Here is a 15,579-nt window from a genome sequence, read left to right on the forward strand (position 1 = left end):
TGTGATCGCAGCTAGCCCCCTTATCGAGGCCCTTCAATCGGAGGTTTAAACTTGATACTGTGATTTTCCTCATCCTTCGATCGTTGATCTGCGAGATGACATCATCCTTTTCCACATGTCACCTCATGAGTGGTGACACATGTCTTTTGGATATTCCCTCATAGGAGCTTGAACACACCATATTAGCATGCCACGTGTCCTTCATACTGCCATGTCATGATGATGTCAGTCGCCACATGGGTTTACCAGGACCAATAGTATTTAGCCATGTGGCCTGTTTGGAGGAGAGAGAAAAGGCCCTTCCTTCTCTAGTTTTGCAACTGATTTCCTTTTTTAATCACAATCAGCCCTCCCCGGCGCTTTAACACCATCGGCGTATTCCCATGAAATTTCTTAAGAGTGGTTCGTTGGACTCGCCGATCGCCGATATGCCTAGACCTGTTAATCGCCAATTTGTGGAATTGGTGTTCACTGGTTTTATCCCAAGCCTCCAATTTCCTTGTCATTGCTTGGACCCACCGATCCCTAATTTTCGATATCGAACCTCCAGTGTATACTCTTCTTTCCTTATTTTCAAAGGCTACAAACCCCTGAAATTCAAAAAGCCATATCTTCTAATCTAGAAGTCCGTTTTGGGACTTCCATATAGCACTGGAAAGTTTTTTCTGAGAACTATTCAATGGAGAGGGATTGATTTATTTTTGAGAGCTTATGTGGCTTGAAATATGGCTTCAATATTCATTTCTATTCTTCACTTTGGATAACTGAAAATTCATTTGGTAGTGAGTGACAGCAGGGACAACAAGTCGATATAGCATAAATGTCTCACATGAATGACTTACCAACTAGGTGAATTAATAAAATCGTTGATTTGATCATCACTGGAAACCACCTCTACTTCCCCTCAAAACTTGATATCGTAAATCTCTTCTCCACTAGATTTTTTTAGTTGTACTTGAACAAAGTTATAAGATTGCAGTAATAAAGCTGAAGTCAATAATAAAGTTGAAGAAAATACATATGAGAGGGATAGAGTGAAGGTGAAAACCTTAAGGCTATAGGAAAATAACATAAGAGGAAGAGGACTGAGGTCTCCCTAAATTGATGGCACTAGCAATTCTAAGCTATCACTAGAGCAGTCTAAGATGATAATGTTGAGATTGGAAGGTACTTGTAAAAGGACAAATTGACTACAATGTCAAGCAAGAAGAATGGAAAAAGGAAACTAATTAGAAGGATAACTATGGTTGATTTAGTATTGAATCTTGGTTGATGGTTAAATGCACAATAAACATATTTTGTATAAATTTTGATGATTTCCATCAAAGTATGATTTTATTTAAAATAAAGGGCATGTTATGAAGATAAAGACCTTATGAGTTCAAAGATCACATGCGGTCACTTGCAACATTTTGTAAATGGTGGCATAGCTTATTCAAGGTAATCAAAAAAAAGAGGGGAGGAATATACATAGAATAAGACAAGGTTGTTGAAAATTAAGCAGACAAAGAGATTGTAAAGAAGAGAGTGAAACCACCAAATGATGGAACAAAGGAGGGTGCCACAAAAGACAGTTGAGACGCAAATATATCATCAAAACCAATCATATGGAATTTCTCATAGATAAATCGTAAAAGACAATTTTACGTTCAACGCTGAGAAACCTGCCCATGCAAATCGTAATGAACAAAAATTTTGATATAAAAAATTCGCAGAAAGAAATATCCTGAAAAAATGTCCCATTAAAGAATGAGCTCTACATTCTCATGCTAATTAATGTGATAAACTAGGGCCTTCAATAATTATAACAACTCAACCACAATTATGGTAGGAATGTAGAATTTTTTGTAACCACCCTCCGCGTTAATGTTGATTAAATTATGTGCTCAGGAACATGGTTCACGCAAGTACTGTCTCGAGTGTGAAAGTAATTCCTTTGGCCAAATATATAACAATGTTGAAGCAACAACAAGACGATGAATATCATAATCGCCTATCCATGAGATAGACATTTGAATTCAGATGGTAGCAAAATGAGAATAACACCTTCTAGTAAAAGAGGTTGTAACAAAGGAGTGCACAAAGGAGAGGAGTTTTTGCTTATATAATATGTTACACATCAAGGAAGACTGCCAACCTCTAGAAATAGCAGCAAATGTTGCAATTTAGGAAAACACCACTGATAGAGATTAACAAATAGTTGTACAATAATTTTCTCTTTCCCTAAGGTCAAATCCCACACCAAAGAATTATTATATGCACACAAGAGGAGAATGGATGCACCATTGTGTGCACAACAAAGCCCAAAACATTTCATTGATTTTGACACATATTCAATAGATCTCCACTCTCTTAATGTTAAGGTCCAACCCTAACCCCTTTATTTATGTAATAAGCCCAATGGTCCGACTCAGAGTCATAGTTAGTTAGACAATCAATAAAGCCCGGATTAATAATTTTAAGTGGTTGGTCCGCATTAGAGAAAAGGGACCAAAGTTAGTTGTAAATGGACCATAGTTAATAAATAAAGTGGTTAACACATGTTATGCAAGGGACCACTAGTAGTTAGGGTTTTGGATGTCATTTATCTATAAAAAGTCTTAGTTAGTAAGGGAAATATCATTGAGTCTTATTGTAATTGAGATATGCTCTATTGGAGGTTTCCCCCTCGAAGAGGCAAGTGAACATTGAATATGCTTCTGAAGAATAAAACACCTTACAATTTTTCTTATTTCATGTGATAATTATGTGTGTTTGGGCTATATTTCTTCTTATTTATGGTATTCTTTTTGTAGGTCAAGAGTATAACAAGTGGTATCAGAGCATTTTTCGGGGCCAGTTGTACCTCCAATTTTCGCACAATGTTTTTTTAGGTTAGAGACATCTTCCGGCGTCTTTAAACCACGTGATCTATTACTGAGCGCATAAACCTATGGATTTTGGGAGGCATGCATGCAAGAACTAAAAGAGGTGGTCAAGCTTGTTGGACTCCCTTATAACCCCCATGGGCACCCCTTCAAGTAATAGTGCATTAGACAGAATCGCGCACAAACTGCACTTCCATGTACCCTTGGGTATATCAGCTCCCTAGGATCACCTAAAACCTAAACTTAGATAATTCATTGACCATCTTACTGCTACATTACACTAAGAATAACACTCGGGGTGATTACTCACACGTACAATAGGGTAGTTGGGTAGTACAACTAAGGGTACAGTCGATCCTCCATAGTTAGTGCCCTAAAAGATTAGTCCCAATACTATTGTTGAACCCCTGCGTATATTGCGATATGTAGCACTTGACACTCCTTTGTGATCATAGTTCCCTCCACAAAATGAAGACCACCCTAAACCTTATCTTTAATATTAGATCCAGCAGTTGGGTTTCTGTTGCCGCCATACAACGCATATTATGTAGTTGGGGTTCTCATAGTGCAGATCAAACTCTTTGTGTAGTGATGGTTTTGGCCGCCATAGTCCAGATTATATCATTGCAACACATTAGATAGTACCAACACCTTGGGGTTTATGTTACTATAGTTCAGGCCTAATTTTTGCAAGACATTGGGCAATATTAAGATTTCTATAATTCGGCCACTGCAGTATTGATCAACGGGGAGAAAAATTCCTTTCAGAGTAAAAAAAGAGAGCTTGAGACCATCCCAGGACACTTTCAAGAGACTTAACCCATAATATTCAAGACGACGAATGGGTTGTAGTGGTACCATTCGCTTATAAGCTCCTAATTTTTCAGCGGTCCCAACTTTTTTCTCGACGCGACTTCAAGTGATCCACGCCATTAGACTCCCAAGATTGTCATCTTTCCAAGCAGACTACTCATTAGGCTTGGGGTATGTTAGGTACCGATCTCAAGTTATGACTGCAGAAAGGGTAGTCAAGAGGGTCGACCACCTTGAGAAAATATTCGACACATTCAAGGAGAATATTACGAAACAACTCTCACAACTAACAACCCTTATAAAAATGTTTAATAAGGGGTAGCCTAGTGTTGATGCACACATAGAAGGAGAATCCAACCATCACATTCACTTCCATGGAAATCACCACTCTTCCAACCACTAGACACCCAAGCTGGACATGTACAAATTTGATGGCTCTAACCCTGCAATATGGGTAGCACAAATGGAATAGTATTTCTCCCTTAATGATATCTGCAAAGATGGAACTAAACTACATGTGGGATCCCTTTACTTGGACCAAGAGAGATGGAAGTGGTGGTAGTGGCATCAGAAATGTTATCCAGGGAGAGAAACTTGGAACATGTTCTTAAAAGCCATATGTGATCGCTTTGACCAAGAATCTAATTTTTTGGGTCATCTCACTAAGCTCTGACAAAACATTACAGTAAAGGACTACATTGTGGCCTTTGAATAATTGGCCATCATAAATGACGGTATAGGATATGACTTCTACTTGGAATGTTTCATCAGTGGCCTAAAATAAGACGTATAAGCCCATGTCCAGATGCACCACCTAGCTACTTGGTTGGACGCACGCCACAAGGCCTTAGATGTCGAAATTTCCTTAAATGCCGAGTCCAATCATCCAAATTTCATCACCAAGGCACGTCCCACCTAGGCTTAGGGCCCCACCCAAACACTTAAGGTTCAGAACGTGTCATTGGTGGAAATGGCCAAAAGAAGGAAACAATGATTGTGCTACTACTATGATGACAAGTACTCCCATGGACATAAATGCAAGGAACCAAAATTCTTTCAAATTGATGCTACTGATAACAACTCAACAGATGAAGCTCCATCACTTGAGGTTCTCGAGGAAGAAGTAGGGGAAACCCAAACAGAGAATGATCTCACATCTATGCCCTGATAAGTCGGTTATATCACTAGATTCCTTGGCTGGCATTTCTTCTCCTCAGACTCTCAAAAACGAGGCTTTATTAAACATCAAATAGTAGTGGTATTGATTGATATTGGAAACATTCATAATGTGATCCATAAGAGAGCCGCATAAGCTATTCATTACTTTGTATGGGTGGTATCTAATTTCCAAGTCATTATCGTTGATGGGGGGACCATGAAATGTGAAGGTCGTTGTGAAAATATTAAGCTTCAGTTGGGAGACTACCACCTAAAGACCCACATGTTTTCCATTGAAATTTGTGGTTGTGACATTGTCCTGGGTGTTGAATGGCTTCACACACTGGGCCCTATCAAAATGGATTTCTAGGAGTTATATATGAGCTTTATGTAGAATGACCATATTCATACTTTGAGGGGACTCCAAACTAGTCCTTCTACTATCATCAACTCACATTGAATGGAGAAGCTTTTAAAAAAGGTCCATCATGGAGTAGTCTTCCATTTTAATGCCATCCAGGCCATTGAATCCACTACTCCTCATATTCATCTCGAGATGCAATAATTATTAGATCACCACCAACGGGTCTTTGAAAACCCTAAAGAGCTTCCACCCTCTAGGGGTGAACATGATCATAGCATCCCTTTGGTCTTGGGTTCCCAATTGCCTAATGTCCACCCACATCGATATCCTTTTTCCCAAAAGTATGATTAAAAAAATCATCAAGGAACTTATTGAAGCCAGTGCTATTTGTCCCAACATCAACCCTTATTCATATCTAGTGGTTGTGGTTCTAAATAAATATGGATAATGGCACATGTGTCCAGACTTTCGGGACCTTAACAAGCTCACTATAAGGGACACATTTCCTATTCTGGTTGTTGATGATCTACTTGATGAACTACATGGTGCTAAATTATTTACCAAGCTAGACCTCCACTTGGACTATCACCAAATACACAAGAAGGAAGTAGACATTCCCAAGACCGTCTTCCGAACTCATGAAGTCCATTATGAATTCCTAGTCATGCCATTTGTTCTTTGTAATACTGCATCTACTTTTCAAAGCCTCATGAACCACCTTCTGAAACCATATCTCTAAAAAATTTCTTGGTCTTCTTCGATGACATTCTCATCTACATCATAACTTGGGACAAACATCTTCAACATGTAGACTAGATATTGCAACTGCTTTGAGATCACGAGTTATTTGTAAAATTATCCAAGTGTTCTTTTGTCATGGAAGAAGCTAATAATTTGGGACACATTGTGGGTCATGAAGGAGTGAGGGTTGATCTGAAAAAGATTTAGGCAATGCAAGATTGGCCCCAACCAAACATCTTGAAGAGTTTGATGGGATTCTTGGATCTCACTCGCTACTATTGCAAATTTGTCTACAATTATGGACGCATTGCTAGACCCCTCACTAATTTTCTCAAGTAAAATTTGTTTCTCCAGACTAACGCAACTCAGCAGGCCTTCTTGGCTCTCAAACATGCCATGTTCTCCACTCCCATATTGGCCCTACCTGGCTTCACCAAAAATTTTGTGATTGAATGTGATGGTTCAGGTACAGGTATTGGTGTTGTATTAATGCAGGAAGGTAGACCATTAGCTTTCACCAGTCAACAAATCAGTGGCAAAAATCTAGGTTAATCTACTTCTGACAAAGAAATGATTATCATCTGACATCGAGTAGACACCTGACATCCATACTTATTGGGGCAATGTTTCCAAATCCTCACGGGCCATCAAAACATAAAATATTTTCTAAAGAGACTTTTATTGTTCCACAACAAAATAAATGGCTTGCCAAAATGTTGGGATATGATTACGAGATAATTTATAAGAAGGGGCATGACAATGTAGTGGACGATGCTTTATCATGCCATTTTGAGGATGAGAAAACGCTTTTATCAATCTCTCTACCCATACTAGATTGGAATTAAGAGGCCCGCAAGGAATGTTTCTCCCATGCCTCTCTTTCCAAACTCATTAATAACTTAAGATAATATCCTAATTCCTCAGCAAAATACTCTTGGAAGGATGATATTCTTTGCTACAAGGATTGAATAGTGATATCCCCGAACTCCACCCTCAAAACCCGCACCTTGGACGAGCTACACTCATCTCCACTTGTAGGACATTTAGGATTTCAGAAGACTGATGCTCGTGCATGTTGTTCTTTCTTTTGTACTTGCATGAAAAACAACATTCTTACTTTTGTAGATGAATGTTATGTGTGCCAACGCAACAAAGGGGAAACAATCAAGTTACTAGGAACCTTACAACCATTGCCACTCCCTACTTATGTCTGGACATATGTTTCCATTGATTTCATCACTGGTCTCCCAACGTCAGGAAACACATCATTCATCATGGTGGTTGTTGACAAACTTTTTAAATATTCTCATTTCTTCACTTTAACACACCCATTTATCCCCACTTTGGTCGCTCAAGTTTTCTTGTGCTAGATCTTGAAACTGCACGACATGTCGACTTCCATTGTGTCTGATTGCAACCCCACTTTTACCACCCAATTTTGGAAGGAACGTTTCAAACTATAGAGCATGTAACTCCAACTAAGTACCGCCTATCATCCCCAAACTAATAGTTAAACAAAAGTATTCAAAAAAAATTTGGAGACCTATCTAAGATGCTTCACTTCAGACAAGCAACATCAATGGGTAATGTGGCTACCTTTAGTTGTAAGGTGGTATAATACTACCTATCATGAAGCCACCAAGATGACTCCATATGAGGCAGTGTATGGCCAACTCCCACCTTTTCTTGTTTCTTATATCCCTGGATATTCTAAAGTACAAGTTGTTGATCAACTCCTACAAAATCATGCCACCATGATCACTTATCTCAAAGATAATCTACATCAATCACAAAACTGAATGAAGCAATAGGCTGACCAACATCGTTCTGAGTGCTCATTTTAAGACGGTGATCAGGTATTCCTATGACTCCAATCATATAAGAAAACATATCTCAAAGAAAAGGGTTGCTAGAAACTAGCACCAAAATTCTATGGGTCTTATCAGATACTTTAGTGCATAGGATAAGTTTCCTACAAACTGGCCTTGCCACCTACTTCAAAAATCCATTTGGTCTTCCATGTATCATGCCTCAAGAAAGTAGTGGGGAACAACTGCAGAGTTCAAACAAGTCTACCCGAATTGGATGAGGAAGGCTCACTTTGGCTCCGACCAGAACAGGCCCTCGATACTTGTGAATGACATCTCTGCGGCCGCACAATGAAAGAAGTTGTCATCAAGTGGAAAGACACCTCTCCAGAATATGCAACCTAGGAACCAACCACTATTCTTTAGCAGTTTTTGCAGCTTCAACCTTGAGGAAAATGTTGCTTTTGATGGGGGGACGGCATGTTAGGGTCCAACCCTAGCCCTTTTATTTATGTAATAAGCCCAATGGGTTAAGTCATATTCATAGTTAGTTAGAAAGTCAATAAATCCTGCATTAATAATTGTAAGTGGTTGACCCGCTTTAGAGAAAAGGGAACACAATTAGTTCTAAACGGGTCATAGTTAATAAATAAAGTGGTTAACTTGTGTTATGCAAGGGACCACTAGTATGTAGGGTTTTAGATGTCATTTAACTATAAATAGTCCTAGTTAGTAAGGGAAATATCATCGAGGCTCATTGTAATTGATCTCTGCTCTATTGGAGGTTTCCCCTCGAAGAGGCAAGTGAACATTGAATCTATTTCTGAATAATAAAATACCTTGTAGGTTTTCTCATTTCATGTGATAATTTTGTGTTTTGGGCTATATTTCTTCTTATTTATGGTATTCTAGATTTCTCGCAGGTCAAGAGTATAACACTCAATCTAACATTTTTTCTTAAGTCTAATAGTCCTAGTTAGTAAGGGAAATATCATCGAGGCTCATTGTAATTGATCTCTGCTCTATTGGAGGTTTCCCCTCGAAGAGGCAAGTGAACATTGAATCTATTTCTGAATAATAAAATACCTTGTAGGTTTTCTCATTTCATGTGATAATTTTGTGTTTTGGGCTATATTTCTTCTTATTTATGGTATTCTAGATTTCTCGCAGGTCAAGAGTATAACACTCAATCTAACATTTTTTCTTAAGTCTGGACATCAAGGATTGGTACCCACCTTCAAGAATACAGAGAGTAAACCATCCTCTAAGGTGACCATAACTGCATACCATTTTGGAGAACTTTCTCAAAGTCATGTTTGAACTCAGTCATAATGAATTTTCAAAGTAGATGACTATCCTCAGAATTTTTAGTCCAATGGGAAAGAAAAAAATCCTAACAATTTCTATTAAAATAAAGTGAGAGAAGATGGTTGAGGTTATCACTAGGAATGGAGTCCCTTCATGTCACTCTGGAGGCTCCAAATTCTGTCGACTCAAGCAACATCTGGAAAGCCAGAGGGATTTATGGCTTTCCCTGTTGAGAATATATAAGGAGAAAATGAAGATGGTATTCTTGTTCTCGACAAAGGTTTAGCTACATATTTTCAATTTTTGAAATGAAAGAGGCAACAATTCACGATTTTGTTGCAGATTTAGATAATGTAGCATTTCCTTTATTTATTCAGGGTCCAAATGTGATTATACAAAGTTTTATGGTAATGCTTAGCAATTTTGCATGCCCAACGGATCTAACCACTTTTGATTGCAATTTGGTGTTAAGAAAGAATAGAGATGAACATTCTAGGTATGGCCAACAATAATTAAGGTCGATTTAAAAGTTACTTACTCATACTCCTCCGATGGGACTAATTCTGGTGTGATCTACAAAAAATTGTCAAGTTGGTGTTAAATTTAGATTCTAAACCCCACTTACCTGCAATTGTTAAGGTTGATAATTTAAGGTGTTAATTTCCTTTTTAGACCATTTTCTCTGCTCATTAGCTTCATTCACGACAAAAGTAAAAGGGATTCAAGAAAGCCGAAATGAAAGTAAGACTACTGCATATTACATATGGCCAACCAAAGACATAACCATATTACCTTAAAATAGCTTGATCTGGTAGGGTACATCAATAAGTCAAGCAACACATAATAACAAAAACATTGTCTCCTTTTAATAGGAATTTTGATGGCAACTTAAGAAACTTGTCTACGGTAATCATATGACTAGCCTTAATTACAAGGAAGTAAAAAAACGTATAATTAATATGGTCGTTACAAAACACTGATTTTTAGAACTCACCTGCAGTACCATTTCAGTGGTTTTATTTATGAAAGCTTCTCTATGTGCTCTTACAATACATTGATAAAATTGTTCAAAAGAAGCAAGGCTCTAGAAAATAAGCCTGATATTTTATACTGAAACCATTCATATTGTCGAGGTGACAAATTTTTCAAAAATGTGAAGAACATGACCCATAAAAAATTCCAAAGTTGCTACCTCTATTTCATAAACAACTAATGAGAAGAGCCCCTCAACCAAAGAGTGATATGTGTCTAAGTTACCAGAAGTGGGAAAGGGAATAGAAGCAGGAACAGAGTGAGAAGCAGAGCTAGAGGGTTTCAGGAGATAAGAAACGTAAACCCCACCTTCCTCGGTGTATTATACAAATGCAAAATTGATCAACAATGCACTAATTTAGTGTCAAGACGGGAACAAAATGAAAAATAGGTCACCTGGTCATGTTTATGTAATATAGATAGGAAGATAAGATAAAACCTATGACAAGGGGAATCGGCACACATAAAATCAAGTCGCGCATTTGATTCTACGATGTTATAGCCTATAAGAAATCACTATATAGATATTTAAAAAAGACGGTCACTAGGAAAAAAACTAACATGTTACCCCTAATTTTGAACCAGGCCTCTGCACACTACTTGTGAGAAGCAGTCAAATCATCCTTGCAAGAATAACCCAACACAATAGATCCCCCTGCCTCTTGTTTGGTCTCCAAAGTAATATGGCATAGTCTACACTCCTTCTCAGACCAACTCCCAATACTGTCTAATTTCCTCCCTTGATCAGAAGGTGCATTTCCTTATGGTGCCTTCACCTCCGGGTCAAGACCCTTCTCATGATCTACATTAGAACTATTGGAAAGAGAACACCTTGCGAGATCTGAAATTCCTACAATATTAGTATCAAAAGCAATAGAATAATCATATTCATCATCATAAGTTCCTCCATTTTAGGTATATTGTGAATGCCATGACTAATCTTCAACATCGGAATAATTTGGGTTGTTTGCACGTCCATCCATAGTTGGTCTGCATGAGATGGGTTCCTCCGACTCCTCATATGCTGGAACATTTTTAGACTCATCTTTAACTGCAGGAGTTGAAGACCTCTTCATAGTATTTCGCCCATTTCTCTGTAGAACTCTTTTTTTCTCGCACTCACTATTTTTATGTTTTTAGGGACCACAACCAACAATCAATACCCCAAAAATGACAACGCTCACGTATCATTTGTTATGTGTTGGGATGCACCCAATATTATCTAAGAAAATTTCATGTCCAAAATTGTAACTTTGAGAAATATCCTTTGAGGTGGCCTGTCAATAACAATGCTCTTTAATGTCGATGACGACATGTGAGGGAGATGGCAGATGGGGCTCAGTGCAATTCAATTATGGAGGTATTACTGAGGGGTATCGATTTACCAACATGAAGGAGAAGGGTACAACATGCTAAAGACGAGGGCGTGAAAATGAAAAGTGGAAGTGAGGGCACAGGTATGGCGGAGGGTAGAGAGCTACAGAAATAGGCAGGTAGTAGAAAACAATTTGGACAGATGGTAAAATTTTATTGGTTGGAGGGACATACATATGGAAAAAATTTATTGGTTGGAAGGGTGAAATCCAAGCTTTCCCATTGGCTGGGATGAACAATGTTTTCCCACCCCAAGTGAGCAATGAAAATGTCTATGGGCATAAAAATAAAAACAAATTATTAACAGAATATGATTATCCATGGAAAGTTTTATTTTTTTTCAATTTGGAAATAAATTTAGAAATAAAATAAAAATAGAAACAAAACAATAGAAATATCGAATCTTAGATTTAAAAATAATTATAAAACAAAGTTAATTTACATAATTGGGAAAATTAATTATTATCTTTGTGATATAAATTATATTGTAATTTAAAATATGTTAAAAATCGTTATATTATAAAAAAATAAAATTATTTAATGGAATATCTTAGTATAAATGTGAATGTAAATCTGAATAAAAGGATGCAAATATCTCTCAAAATATATATCTAAAAACAATAAAGAGTAACCAATATAAATAAATTGGAAAAGTGGATTAGGGTGGATTGAGCTAGGAATCTAACCCACAACTAATTGCTTTTTGATTTGGATAGTCTTCCAACAGTTATGACACTCCCTATGATGAAGAGCAAATGTTTTTTCTATCTATTTGTGCAAGAGGTATGTAGTCTTTGAAATGGAGGACCCTTTTCCATTGTTTTCGGTGCTTTGTATGAGTGTTAAGTATCAAATGTATTAGTCGTTTATTGCAGTAAATAATTCATGTGATTGTTTGCTTTAGGGTTTGGTGGCTTTTTGTGAAGTATTAAAGCACAATTGATATGGCCAACAGCTAAAATGCAAAATTTTTGTGGCCACCAACATAGTGAATAAGAAAAATTATTGTATAATAGATCACACTATTGGATGCACAAACTAGATATTCTACCCAACCATAAACTATGTTTCTATAGTTCTCTTAGTAGCAGGTCATAATAGGTCATCCCCAAGCCAACATTATGAATCCACAATAAAGGATGTCTCCTATAACACGTTATTGTCAACTCATGGCTCAATAACTACTAAAACCTTACATCAATATAATTCCTATAGGAAGTCCCATCCACAAACTCTTTCTTTCCCCTCAACGCACGTAATCCAAGTAATGGGGTCCCTTTATGTGTCCCTCAGGCTACTCCACTTCCCTAGAGGTCTCTAGCATAAACTGGCCAGGAAATATCTTTATGTGTCACTCCACAAAGTCTAGTTGATAAGAAACAATTTCCATTACTCATGGGTAATGTCCTCAATATAAAACCACTCACAAACATAATATGTATTGTTCAACCCCAACCCCAACCCCACAAGCAAAGTTATCTTCAACCCCACTATGGCTAACTTCTCTTCCAAGCACATAAGAATCTATTTTATTCCTTTCTCCTAGTGGTAAACATTAAACAATCTCCATATTTGAATTTCATTTTCTTCCATGCATGTTTGAGACAATAGTATTGCACTTATCCCATGCTTTCAATAAAGTATGTGAGTTTTCCTTCCGATCAAAACTCTTACACACATTCAATGGCTAGGTTTCTCAAATAACGAGAAACAAAATTAGAAGGATCATTACTAAAAACTATTTAGAAAGGAGGATTGGGTTTATTAGACATATATAACTTTCAAATGGACCCCTTTTAAACCCCCTTTCTTATGGAAACATGTCACATGACTCTATCCTTATCCATTATGGTCAATGATGTACTTTATTTTTATTACATTTGATATATATAGTTTACATATTACATTTATTAGCCCATGGCCATACATCATTTTAGAAACATACATTGTTAATCTCAAGATTACAAATTGGGGCCTTACATTCTCCTCCTCCTACATTTTGCACCATTCGTGGTGGACATTACGATATCAATGTACATGTACATAGATACAAAATTTTACATCAATACTCAATAATTTTGTAGTTTAACAAAACCTATAGTATTTCCAAGTAGCAACGCTCATTCCCCTCAACTTTCATAATCAAAATAAGTCTACCCACTTCTCTTCACCAGAGTCCCTCATGCCATCCTACTTCCTTCCAAGGCTCCAACACAGGTTAAACATCAAGACTCAAAGTTATGGCTCCAAGAAATCTAGATACAAAAAAGGAGTTTTTGTACACTTATATACAAATGTACATTCGGGTTTCTTCAAAATTTATAAAAAGTTATGGATATCACTGTCCCACAGTCTCCTCGTGCTCTCAGATGGTGTCTTTAAGAACACAACAACTCCATTGGAACTTTACCAAGTTGATGGCTTGATTCCTTGATTTTTTTAAATTTTTATCCTACACTACAAGGAAAAGACCTTCTAGCGGAGGTTTTTGTGAAAGCCCCTATAAAAATAGCCCAGAAAATTGTTTGTAGTAGAGGTGGGAGGGAAAATGTTTTCGTAGATGTTTTTTTTTTATGGTGCATCTACAATATACAAGAACACTGGTGCATTACTATCCATATAAGCACCGGTGCCGAATAGAACATGGTGCACTATGGAGATTTATTTTTATAAAATAAAAAAACATGATGCGCTAAATAGAAAAATACATCGATTCCTGACTAATCGATAACACCAAAAAAGGTTAACTTTTAAAAAGTTTTGATGCTATATACACTTGAAGCACTAGTGCTCTTCTTGAAGTGAAACACCCTGTTGCTTACCTAGAAGGAGCACTGTTATAGCTTCTAATTTTCAAAAAAATGTGGTGCTATATTCAAACAAGGCACTGGTGTTGTTGATGTATTAAAACGCACTGGTGCATCTTCTAAAGAGCATCACTAGACATTTTTTTTTTTAATGTAGTGTTATAGTCCAACAACGCACTGATGTGGTACATGTATTAGAATTCCTCATCAGAGCATCTTAACAAAAGAATAGCTATATGTTTTTTAATTTAAAAAAAGCGGTGCTCTTGGATATCTGAAGTACCCGTGCGGTTATAATAACACATCGAAGGAGGGTTAAATTAAAAAAAACTCCTGGCCGTAAATTTGATTTGTACCATCTATAGTGCTGGAGAGATCTAAAGCACCCTAACATTGGTGCTTATCTTTCTCACCATCTTTTCGTACCATGCTCAGTTTGTGGCTTTCCAATTTTCTCAAATGGTGGTGATTTTTTTTCTCGATTACATGTCAACAATGCCTCCCCAACAAGAAAATATCTAGGTAATGTCTATATTTCTCTCTAATTTATTTTTTTTAGTAGATTAGAATTGCAAATTAGCTCAAAATATCCACTGTTAAAAAAAAAAAAATCTGTCGTGGTGCGCTCAGTATATTCGGCTCGCATTGATAATAGTTTATACGGTGCACCACATTTATGTGCATGAACCTAACACACTATTATTATTTCGATGTTTTTCATAAATAAAAATGCATTGGGAAAAGCTATAAATTGTACACCGATGCCTACATTTTTAGGTTATTCCCGGTGCTTTTACATTTACCAAGTGCACTGTAAAAGCAATATTGAAAAATATATCTCAGTATGTTTGATAAGATGAATGTTACATATAAGTGCGAAAAGGTTATATGTGTGCAACAATGCATAAATGAGACACATCTCAATGAAAATTTAAGTATGTGAACTAACCACGGCGCATCAAATGTATGTGTGCACTAATTTCAATGTGGATGTGTTTCAAAGTGCACCTGAGCCGGTGCATTACTGTTTTTTGGGCACACTGGGGAATTTTTTTTTTTAACTAAAAGTTACGTTTCCATACTTCTAAATACATTTTTCATTTAATAAAAAAAATTGTATTTTATGTATGAGGCTGATGTATTTTATATTCCAATCATGTAGGAGATATGTCAGCAGAGGGAGCATCAACATGATCATTAGCATATGGCATACTAATACAATATGGTTCAACCATGGAAGGCGAGGGAGAGGGAGAGATATCTATACCCTTGCCCTATTAGTGCAATGACCTGAGCGCTCTTCAGGA

The 15,579-nt window shown here is 36.9% G+C and overlaps 1 pseudogene; it reads right to left on the reverse strand.

Moving 5' to 3' along the window:
* Positions 1-10,594: 10,594 nt before the first annotated feature.
* LOC149171042 (uncharacterized) lies at positions 10,595-11,167 on the reverse strand (annotated as a pseudogene).
* Between the last annotated feature and the right edge of the window lie 4,412 nt (positions 11,168-15,579).

The sequence above is a fragment of the Pinus tabuliformis genome, chromosome 4_2, assembly GCF_031772625.1.
Source record: "Pinus tabuliformis cultivar Carrire ecotype Pingquan chromosome 4_2, CPIR1, whole genome shotgun sequence".
Lineage (NCBI taxonomy): Eukaryota > Viridiplantae > Streptophyta > Pinopsida > Pinales > Pinaceae > Pinus > Pinus tabuliformis.